Source organism: Crocodylus porosus, unplaced genomic scaffold (genome assembly GCF_001723895.1).
Source record: "Crocodylus porosus isolate Cpor-Errol unplaced genomic scaffold, CroPor_comp1, whole genome shotgun sequence".
NCBI lineage: Eukaryota > Metazoa > Chordata > Crocodylia > Crocodylidae > Crocodylus > Crocodylus porosus.
In genome coordinates this window covers 47,721,272-47,733,382 of record NW_017728907.1, presented here as the reverse complement: position 1 = coordinate 47,733,382, position 12,111 = coordinate 47,721,272, and positions in this window count along the sequence as shown.

Sequence of the window (12,111 nt, the reverse complement as noted above, 5' to 3'; positions counted from 1 at the left end):
GGGGAGCCTCCCCTGCCGGCTGCACGCCACACTGCTGAGGGTCCAACTGCTGCCTGTGGGTCCTGCTCCTTCAGGCTCTTCTGGGGCACTGCTCCTGCCCCGCTGGCCCAGCTCTTGCCAGCTCTGTGAAGCTCCTTCCTTGTTGTCCCTCGCTGGTCTCCCCTGAGTCAGCCCATGCTGCCCCTTTTATCCCCCTCCAGGTGACCCAAGGGGCCAATCGGGACATGGGGGGGTGAGTGTCTGGGGCCTGACTGGTGCGGAAAGGGAATCCCAAGTCCTCCAATCATCTTTTACCCCTTCAAAACCCCTGGGCCAAATCATTGGCAGATTGGTGAGGAAAGGGAATCCCAAGTCCTCCAGGCATCTTTTGCCCTTTCAAAACCCCTGGGCCAGGTCACTGCCAGCCATCCCCAACACATCCTCCCCCGCGGATCCCTTCACCGTCCCCGGTGAAGGGCAGGCTTCAGCCTGGGGGACTACTGGACCCAAAGGGCAGCAATGGGGACCTCCCCCAGCACCCCCGGGGCATCATAGGTGAAGCGACAGACTGGCCGAAGCTCCCGCCTTGGTCGTGTGGTGCGGTCTGGGGCAGGACTCCATGAGGGCCCCGGCAGCTCAGGTTCCCTCTCACTGAAGGAGTCTGCCCCACTGGCAGGTGAAGGCATGGGGATGTTTTCTCCTTCGGTCTCACCAGGAGGGGCCCCACGAGCAGCAGTCCCCGTCTCCCCTTCGCCCTGAGGAGTGGCAGGTCCTAAGCTCGGGTGAAAGTCAGCAGGGTACCACTCGCCAGAGTCCGAGTCCTCCGGGGGAGCTGCAGGTACAACTGCCGGCTGGGTGGCATGAGGCCTCCTTCTACAGGGAGACCTAGGCCTCTCTTCTCGCGGCTCTCTCTCGGGCAGAGGGGACCCCACCAATTCGCCAGTAGGCAGCAGGAGGTTCCGGTGGACCACACGACTTCAACCCGGTCCAGACTCGGGAGATTTCATATACTGGGAGGTCTCCCAGTTGTCACACCACTGTATAGGGCTCAGCCCACCACTGATCAGCGATTTTGTGTCTCCCAGTTAGCCCCAGGTTTCACAGCAGCACCCGGTCTCCTTCTTGTAACCCTTGCTCATGCACGTGAGCATCATAAAGCCGCTTATGGCATTGCTGGTTTCTTCCAGCAGTTTCAGCTGCCAGTTGGTACGCACGATGGAGATGGTCCCAAAGCTGTTCTACATATTGACCATGAGTCAAATGTTACTGGTAGACTCATTCTACCCCAAAAGCACAAATCTATGGGTAACCGGGGCTCCCTCCCAAACATGAGTAAATACGGACTGGCCCCCGTTGCATCTTTCCTAGTGGAGTTGTAGGCATGCACCAGGTATGCGATATGCTGGCTCCATGCGGCCTTCTGTTCCTGCTGCAGAGTACCCAGCATGTTCAAGAGAGTGCAACTGAAGCGCTCAGGTTGGGGATCCCCTTGGGGGTGGTAGGGTGTAGTCCTTGATTTCTGTATGGCAGTCACTGTCAGTACTTCACGCAACAACCGGCTCTCAAAATCTTGCCCCTGATCAGAGTGGATTCTTGCGGGCAGCCCAAACACAAAGAAGTACTTTTCCCACCGTACTTTGATAACCGTTCTTGCTGTTTGATCTTGTGTGGGGGAAGGCCTGGGCACATCAGGTGAAGTGGTCTGTCACAACCAGCACATTTCCCTTTCGGTGCCCCTCCCCTTCTATGGCTAGGAAATCCGTGCACACGAGCTCCATGGGTTTTGAGCTCTGGATGGTGTGTAGATAGGCAGTTCGAGCAGGCAGGGTCTTCCTCTGTACACACCAATCGCAGTTTGAGCATTTAGTCCTTACGTCTTCAGCTATTTTGGGCCAAAAGAACCGCTCACGGGCTAGCGCCAGGGTGTGCTCCACCCCCATGTGCCCAAAGTCATCATGCAAGGCCCGTAACGCAAGGGCCTTATACTTCCGAGGGAGGACTGGGTGCCAATATTTCCATCCTTCTGGGTCCTGCAGCTCCCAATGTAGCGCTCCATCAAACAAGCGAAGCCTTTCCCACTCCCTCAACAGGAGGTGGGCTGCTGGGGTAGCATTATTAAGGGTCGCGGGGTGGGTATTCCCTGATCTCCGGGCACGCAACACCTCTCGCACATCTGGGTCCTGTTCTTGCGCCATCTGCCATTCTGTGGCCTTGACCTGGGGCAACGAAAAGGGAGTCAGTGTGGTGTCCTGAACCCAGGCCTGTGGGTTCCCCACAGGGGGCAACCCCAACACCTCAGCCATGCAAACAGTACTTTCTCTCGTCCCCACAGGGCCTTGCAGCTGCAGGTCGCAAATGGTTTTCACTGTCTCGGGGCTCCAAACACTCCCGGCATTGCTGGGGAGTTGTCGAAACAGGGTATCGGCATCCATGTTCTTTCGTCTCATTCAGTAGTGCAGGCTGAAGGTGTAGTTAGCTGGTGCCGTGATCCAGCGTTGGCTGGTCGCATCTAACTTAGTGCTGGTGAGCACATAGGTAAGGGGATTATTGTCTGTCCACACCTGAAAGGTAGTCCCATACAGATAGTCCCGAATTTCTCAGTGACGGCCCACTTGAGGGCCAGGAATTCAAGCTTATGTACCAGGTAGCGCGTCTCGCTGGGTGACAATGCCCTGCTGGCAAAAGCCACTGGTCGCTGGTGTCCATCATGTTCCTGGTACAGTACAGCCCCCAGTCCTGACAGGCTAGCATCCGTGTGCAAAAGAAAAGGGCTGTTGGGATCAGCATATGCCAGCACAGGTGCCTGAGTCAACCACCGGATCACCTCCTGGAAGGCATCTTCTCACCATGAGTCCCACCGGGGACCAAAAGGCTGCGTGAGGCACCGTGTCACAGGAAGCCCATTTAAGTCATTCTTTCGCCCCTTCTTGCAGGGTGACCTTCCCATCTGGTGTCCGCAAGTTAGGGCATTTAAAGGTCCAGTTATTGTAGCACAGTCTTTAACGAATCACCGATAGAAACCTGCAAATCCCAGGAACCTTTTCAATTCCCTCAAGTTCTTGGGTTGAGGCCAGGTGGTCACAGCACTTACTTTCTCCGGATCAGTGCTGACCCCTTCCTGTGATACGATATGCCCTATGTACTTCCCAGAGGCCTGGCAGAACTTACATTTATCAATGGCCAACTTAAGTCCAGCGGTTTCCAGCCGATCGAGTACCCGGAGTAGCCGTTCTTTGTGTTCCTCCAGGGTCTTTCTGAAAACAATAATATCATCTAAATAAACCAGTCCTTGGATCATGTGCATATCCCCAACCACCTTCTCCATTTGTCGCTGGAAGGTGGCAGGAGTCCCGGATATCCCTTGGGGCATTCGTTCAAACTGATCGAATCCCAAGGGGCAAATAAAAGCAGTCTTCTCTTTGTCCTCTTCCTGCAGAGGTATCTGGTAGGAGCCGCTGCGGAGGTCTAGTACTGAAAACCATTTGCTCCCTACTAAACAGTCCAAAGCCTCCTGCACCTGTGGCACAGTGTATTGATCAGCGATGGTCCGGCCGTTCGAAGTCCAGTAATCAATACACATACAGCGTTGGCCGTTGTTCTTCCGCACAGTCACAACGGGAGAGGCATACGGGCTCTTCGATTCCGCGATGATGCGGTGGCCCCCGAGCTCCTGCAGATGATGCCTTACTTCCCCCATCTCAGGGCAGGGAATGCGCTGAGACCTTCCGTGAAAGGGTCATGGGTTGCTCACACGAATGTGATGCTCCACCCCCTTAGCCTCCCCCACATCCCGGTCATGCAGGAAGAAAACACGGGCTCGAGCTCCGAGTCTGTCCCTGAGCTGAGCTTTACAGGCATCAGGCACTGGAGAGTTCCCAAAAAAGAACCTCGAAGGGTCAACGGGAGGGGGGTTTCCCTTATTTGTGTGTGTGTGTGTGTGTGTGTGTGTGCATGTGTGTGTGTGTGTGTATATAAACGTGGCATTTCATTTTAATCATGGGAAAATGTGGATTTTGGGTTACTTTTTTTAAATCCAAAAATTGGGGGGGGGATGTTAATCAGGGGAAACCAGGATCCCTGCTGATCAGAGCCTAGCAGAGCTCTCCTGAAGCCGGCAGGGCTTTACCTTCAGCCCGTACTTTGAAAAGCCGACGCCACAAGAAGCAGCCGCTGTGAACGCAGCGTGCCAGGAACTTCCCCCGGTTTCCAAATAAAGGAGCTTCTCTGCTAATTACAGATGATGAAATTCATTTACCAGCAAGTCAATTAAAGCCCTGATTCCTTCCTCCTCTGGAAAGGCCGGGTGTGATTTCTGGGAGGCAGCCAGCCCTCCGCTTCCCCACGAAGGGGGGCATATTTTAAACCCATCCCTCTCTGCCTGTTTGCTGGGGCTGTGTCCCTGGGGCCCGCGGGCTGATTGGGATCTAATTTATGGCATTCATCAACATCTGATTGAACTCCAGGGTCTCACAACAGGAGCTCTCTCTCCTTGGCAGCTCTGGCCTTCTCTTTGCAAAGTCTATGAAGCCGTAATCCAGCCTGTCACCTTCTCTTCCCTAAGTCCCACTTTTCAAGAGGAAGCTCTGCTTTTGCAGTGGAGAAAGGCTGGCTCTGTGGATTAAGTCCCAGGCCCGTAGGCTGGAAAGCCTGGGTCCTCTCCCTGCCTTCAACAGATGCTCACTGTGGCACCTCACGCACAACCCAAAGCCCATGGATGTCAACAGGAATTGATCTGAATGGGGCCCGTGCCTCGGTTTCCCTATCCTTGCATTCCCCAACAACTGTGAGGTGCACTGAGATCTGTGGACAGGAGGTGAGAGGGATCGTCCCTGTTGTTTTGCACCTGCGTGGCTAGACAAAGGAACAGGAAAGCCCTTCTCAGGTCAGGTGCAAACCATAGCCTCAAACAGCAGAGGCACATGTAGGGACGCATTTCCCTCCAAGGTGATGGGAAAGTCTGGGGGAGTCGATGGAGCGATCAGTCATGGGAGTGGTAGCGAGAAAACCCTTCCAACCCAACTCTCCTGTGACTCTGAACCGAAAGGCATGGGCCACATCCTGCCCGATCAAGCCTACAGCAGCTACTAGTGGATGCACAGTGATGCCATTTTGATTTACTCCAAGAGAAAGCAGTGGCATGCAGATCCACCAGATCACTGGGACCCAGCCACTCCATTCCTCCCACCCAGCTGGGATCCAGCCTGCAGCACCTTAGCCATGAGCCGCACGGTGGGAATTGGGTTGTCATGACCCGAAAACCCTGCACGACACCAACCGTGCCTGTAGTTTCCAGCACCTGGCCACTCCCCATCTCTGTAACCTTCTTCTACCCTTCATCTGCCATCCTTCTCAGTCTCCCTGCCCTCAACTCTGCCCAGTTTCTCCTGTCTCTGTGCCCCTTTGGACCACATCAGATGCTTGCTTGGGGTCCAGATCTATGTGTGATGCCAGCTCCTGAGCCTTGAGCCCTGTCAGCTATTAAGAGCCAGGGTCATCCTGTAGATGTGCTAGACCCATGAAGTCCTTTAAAGATGTTCCTCATCCTACCGCAACCCCACCCTTTTGTGACTGTTCCTGAAATCCCTTGAATTTGCTTCAATCTCTATTAACTGGGCATGGCTTTTATGACTCTTTCCCATGAACTGAGGCATTTCATTAGTAAATCACTATTTTAAATTCTTGAGTCCTGATGTCATTTTACTGCGATTTATTGTTTGTAGAGTGGTTGTCCAGTCTGACCTACCAGAGGTGCTAGGGGCTATACAGACACAGAGCCTTAGTATCATAGGGAAGGAGGTCATCCCTAGATTAGAAGGTCTAGTCCAGCTCTTGCTCAAGGCAGGACCATAGCATCACAAAATCATAGAAAATGAGGGTTGAAGGGACCTCAGGAGATCACATCTAGTCCAACCCCCTGCTCAAAGCAGGACCAGCCCCAACTACATCATCCCAGCCAAGGTTTTGTTGAGCTGGGTCTTAAAAATCTCCAAGGACAGAGAGTCCACCACATCTCTGGGTAACCTGTTCCAGTGCTTCATCACCTTCCTCATGAGAAAGTTTTTCCTAATATCCAACCTCAACTTCCCTTGCCGCAGCTAAAGCCCATTGCTCCTTGTCCTGTCATCTGCCCCCGCTGAGACCAGTCCAGCTCCAGCCTTTTTGCAGCCCCCCTGCAGGAAGCTGAAAGCTGCTATTCAATCCCCCTCGGTCTTCTCTTCTGCAAACTAATTAAGCTTGGTTCCCTCAGCCTCTCTCCACCAGTCATGTCCCTCAGCCCCAACCATTTTTGTTGCCCTCCACTGGACTTCAATGTGTCCACATCCTTTTTGTAGTGCGAGGCCTACAGCTGGACCCAGGACTTCAAGTGTGGCCTCCCCAGTGCAGAATAGAGGGGTTGAATCATTTCCTTCAATCTGCTGGCACCGCTCCTACCAGTGCAGCCCAGGATGCCGGTAGCCTTCTTGGCACCAAGGACACACTGCTGGCTCCTGTTCAGCTTCTTGTCCCCCATCCCCCCAGGTCCTTTTCTGCAGAGCTGCTGCCCCGCCAGTCAGCCCCAGCCTACACCGGTGCATGGGATTGCTCCCTCCTAAGTGCAGGACTTTGCACTTGTCCTTGTTGAACCTCCTGAGATTTCAATCTCCCCTTCCTCTTCTCCCCCACACCAGCCTTTCCTTGAGGTGTTTGCTGGGCAATCTCCCCTCACCTTCTGCCAGTCCAACCCATTGACACATCTTATGGTAATAACATGACACAGGAACAGCCAAGTCCTGAATCACTGAGTGCCACCAGCCATGTTCAAAACCAGTAGTTTGTTAACTGGGGAGAGGGGGAACAGTGCAGTCTTCCTTGGCATTGTGTTTCATGCAGTACATTTTCGATGGCCTTTGTTATTGTAATATAGACATCACCTTTCCTGGCTGTAAGAGCCTGAATTATGCAGCACAGAAGAGCCTTACAAACATAAAAGAAGAACCTATTTCTTTCCCACTCCACCTTTGACATTTTTTTTTTAAAGTTGCTATTTTCTAGACTGGAATCACAAAATTAAAGCAAGAGGTGTCAGGAGTTGGGAGAGAACAGAAGTGTTTAAAAAGTGCTGGGTGTGCAACAAGTTGACTGCGCAAGCAATTCTCATGTGCATGTCAACTTGGCCAACTTCAGCGTGCAACAAGTTGACATGGCCAGTCAACTTATTGCATGCCCATGGCCAGTCAATTTGTTGCATGCCGAAGTTGGCCACGTTGACATGCACGTGAAAATTAATTGTGCTCGCCTGTGAAAGGAGGCCACAGCCTCTGGGTGGGTCAGAGCAACTGTATGTGGGAGCAACGGAGAATATTGGATCCCTTTAGAGCTATGGAGGGAGGCAGGAGGGGAGGGAACGGAGACCTCTCATCACCTGCTGGAGACCTACTGAGACCTCTCACCTCCACTCGGCTTGAAACCCACTTTGGAGTCGCCACAAGAGCCGAGCCAACTCCAAAGCCAGCTTGCATTGATGGAAACACTTTCCTGACTCCAGGGAGCTGAAGGAGAACAGGCCACCTGAACTCGGTCAGGACTTGCCACCTCTTCCCAGGTCCTGCTCAGAGAGAGGAGGTCACAGCATGAAGTCCTGAGCACTCAGGGCCCCAACCTCTGAGGCCAGAAACCAGTGGATCCCTGTTATGGCAGCTCACTCCTGCTCACTGCTGGGCCTGAGCTCTGGGGATGGGGACTGGATTGCCAACACCTTGAGACTTCTCTGTCTTCAACTGTTGGAGCCAGAGGCGTTCAGGTGTTTTACTGCAGCTCCAGAGCAGGGGTTTGGGCCCAGCCAACATGCCAGGTCTGGTCTCCAAACTCAGGAGCCACTCTCCACTTGACAGGGAGCAGAGCAGGCACCTTTTGGCCTTCCCTTGTCAGGGTCCAGCCCCCAGAAGACATCTTCTGCACAAACGGCTGGGGCAGAATAACCATGTGTGTGGTACCCAGTTATCTCCTCTGGGGCTCTTCCTCGGCCACATCATCCAGCCCACCATCTATCCATGTTAGCTGAATTGTATTGGCCACCCTGGTTTGAGGGCCACGAACTGTCTTGCCCTAGGGAAACTGTTCACAGGGAGGGAGCCCATCTGGGATAAGATACATGCAGGAGGGTATTAAACCCAAATGATGGAAACTAGATTCACAATGGATCTATGAGAATGATTTTAACTGTGGAACAATAGAAACTATGTTTAAAAGGTGTTGGATTAGGGAAATTTTTGGAGGACCAAAAATGTCTGCAAAACTGAGAATGCTTTTTCCATTGAAAAACTGGGGAGGAAGAATGGGAGGGCAGAAGGGCTGGACCTGATGATCTCAAGAAGTCTGAGGCAATCTATGAATGCCTCTTTGAAGGGGAATTTCCCATAAAGAGTCATCCCTTTCTAAGCCACCCTACAAGGGGGATAGAACATCTTTCATCCATGCACAAATTCGCTTCCTCCAGCACGGCTCCCCGCCATCCCTCTTAGTAATAGAGCCACGTGCTTTGCAGCTGGCCACAGTGTGGCTTGTTCCAGTTCACTGTTGGCACTGATTGTCTGGCATAATTAAAGACTGAGCAACTGAAATAAGTTCTGTGAAGCCAATTCCACCTTAGCCAAGCAGGGGAAATGAGGAGAATAAAGCCAGGTGCTTATCTCCTTCCATTGTAATGGGTGACAGAGGCCAGGAGTGTGCCAGACCCTGAGAAATGATCGTGTATCCCCACTGTGGGCAAACGACTCCTTCCAGCTCACAAACAACAACTGCACTAGCTACTGCACTGGGACAGTCACAACACCAGGCAGGAGCCTGCCTGCTCCTTGCCCTCTGCTCTTGAGCTGCACGCCCTACCCAGCCAGGCTGCTGAGCACGTGGATGGACAAAGGGAAGGGAGAGAAGTTATTCCTCATTTCTCCCCTTCCCAGACCCATTTCAAGCCAGCCCAGGCATTTCCATCCTCACTGTGCTACCTGCTTCCCCCGCCTCCAGCCTGCCTGTTGGGTACCTCCAGTGCCACCAGTAGGTCACCAGGATGGCACTGGTGCCTCCACCTTGCCCTCCGGTGCAATGTCTGTCTGCAGCATGGCAAAGGTTTGGTTTGGTTTGGTTTGGTTTGGGGGAGGGGCGGGGGGGAGGGTTTGCCAGCATGGTTTTTAACGAGGGCAGATGTGAGCAGGGGTCAACTCATTAACTGCCCACTGTCTGTCCAGCTGGCTCCCAGATCTGGGGCTTTCCAATAGCCATGCCCACCATCGAGCCCAGGGGTCTGTCTGGGATGGAAAGGAGGTGGCTTAGGTACGGGAGGACAGGCGAGGCTGGAGGGGAGACTGGGGCCACCACCTTCTTGGCCTTCAATGATTTGGTGTAGCTAGGGTGGAGGCCAGTCCCTCGCATGGTGGGCAGGCTGACCCCTGCCAGAGTCTGCAAATGCTACACAACTTATGGGGGAGTGTAGCCAGATCTTGACTACACAACTCACAGTGTTGGGGAGTGCTCTCCAGCTTGCTCCTTTGACCTTTGGGCTCAGGGCAAGCAAGACCGGGGGGCATCTGAACCCCAAGGCCTCTGGGGTTGGTGCTTGCACATAGGATACCTGCCATGGATTTGGGAGTTCAGCCCCAGGCTGAACATCTGGGAAGAAGGAGGGTTGCCAGTGGTAGTGCCACACAGACTGGAACTTAATTTGGAACCGATTTGGCCTGGAAACAAAATGTGATTTGAAAAAAAGAAGAGCTCCCATTATCTAGAGTACCCCCTTCTCCTGAGAGCATCTTGCTTCAGGTTTTAGTAATCACACACTTCCTCGCTGGCAGATGCCACCAGACTGCATCCTTCTTGCCCCCAGTGACCTCCACATTGGGGAACCATACTGCACGGGACTTGCAGAGGAAAGAGCTTCCCTTACAGCCTCCTCCAAGTGATGCAGAACACTGCAGCCTGGTTCTTCAGCAACAGGCCTCTTCCTCGACCTCACCTGCATGGTGGGCACCGTGGATTCGGCTCCTTCAGCAAACAGCTCCCACCAAGGATCCAGCTTCAGGAAAGGGCAAAGATTTTGCATTGTCCTCTGAGCTCCTTTCAACCAGCATTCCCGTGACCTCCCATGGACAGGAAATGTCTTCCTCCAGAAGGGGAAAGGGGCTCGTGAGAAGGCCTGCAAGTGTATTCATAGCTGTGTCAGGTGCTCTGATACCCTGGCACAGCCCAGGAGTCTAGGCCGATAGGCAGAAAAGGCAGTCGTATGTACAGTCCCATCCTTGGAGGTGATGAGACCCTCCTGAAAGCTGGACCAGCAGCTCAGCTCCATTCTTCAGCATCCGAGCAAGGGTTTAGATGTGATAGATATGCTGCATTTCTCTCGGTTTGCTACTGTGGGGTCTTTGTGGGGCAGCCGCAACAGCACGGGGGAGTTTGATCTCTGCAAGTCTCTCTCTACAGCCCCTTCTTCAGCAGGGACGTTACGTGGGAATGGGTGCTGAGTTCAGACAGGCCTCCTCCAATGTGCCTGACCACCTCGGCTGCAAGACTGCTGCATCTCTGCAAATAAAGCTAATTAAACTAAGAATACAGCTGTGTCTCTGAGATTCCCTTCAATGAGAAGCCAGTCTGCAAGGGCTGCCATCCAGCAGATGGGCAGGAACATGTTGCTAGGGTTTAAAAAGACCAAGATTTATTCTTTCTCAGTGCTGATGGGAAGAGGGCTGTACAGAGGATGAAGCATCGTTATATGAAAGCTTTCAAGATTTTCAAGGATTTGACTTCACCCTCCATCAGAACAAAGCCCTTAGATTTCAAAATCCCCCAACAAGAAAAATGCTGGGCGGGGGGGTGCAGAAATCATCTTGATCCTTCCACACTTACCAGCCTAATCCCTTCTTCTGATTTTAGCAGGGACAATCATGCATCAAATCAAATGGACAACCCAAGCTAAAAGTCAGTTCCAGATGGAAAACTGAAATGTCTCACTAAAATGATGTCAAAACAGAATGTTTCAATGTTGTCAGAACCTCCCTCCTGAGTTTTTTTAATGCAATTCTCATAAAAACAGGATTTTTTTTTAATCCTTTGATTCTGATGGGGACACTGTATCAGGATGGAGTATGATCCCATGCCAGGAGCTCTGATCTACTCTAGATGAGGTGTGGTTACATCAAGAAATGAATTCTTTCCATGCAGGAATAGCCCAGCTAACACTTCATGCTTGCACTGTACCGTGTTTTCTGCATTACCACACACACCTTCCTCCCAAAATTCAGCCGCTGGAGATCAGGGTGCACATTATAATCAAGGAAAGCCATGGGACTCTTTAGCCTGGAAAAGCGCAGGCTCAGGGGTGATCTGATGGCCACCTATAAGTTTATCAGGGGTGACCACCAGGATCTGGGGGAACATCTGTTCACCAGAGCACCCCATGGGATGACGAGGTGAACGGTCACAAACTCCTGCAAGACCGTTTCAGGCTGGACATAAGGAAGAATTTCTTTACTGTCCGAGCCCCCAAGGTCTGGAACAGTCTGCCAGCGGAGGTGGTTCAAGCACCTACATTGAACACCTTCAAGAGTAAATTGGATGCTTATCTTGCTGGGATCCTATGACCCCAGCTGACTTCCTGCCCTTTGGGCAGGGGGCTGGACTCGATGATCTCCCGAGGTCCCTTCCAGCCCTAATGTCTATGAAATCTATGAAATAGGGTCATAGGGCTTTCTGCTTCTGCAGGGGAGGTCCCGCTGGTTGCTGGCTGTGGACACTCTCTTTCCCCTTGTGCACTGCAGAAACTGCTATTTCTTATTGCTGGTTTCCAAGTTTTTCCAATGAAAGATTATTTTTTGTTCATTCAGCCTTTTCACAAGCAAGGTGCTTATCTTATTCAGAGGCAGGCTGTACCCGAGGACATCTGTTACTCTCCATCAGCTCATTTCACGCAGGGAATTGAGCATTTTGGTCCTCTTTCTACAGATAGAATGAAAGAAGCACAAGGAGGTTAAGTGACTTGCCCAAGATGACACAACCGGACAGTGGCAGAGGTTGGGAATAGACCTCCCCACCCCAGTATCAAACCTCAAGCCTGGACTGGACTGCATTGCACCTCCCTTTGCGGCCGCTGGCATTCCTCTCTGC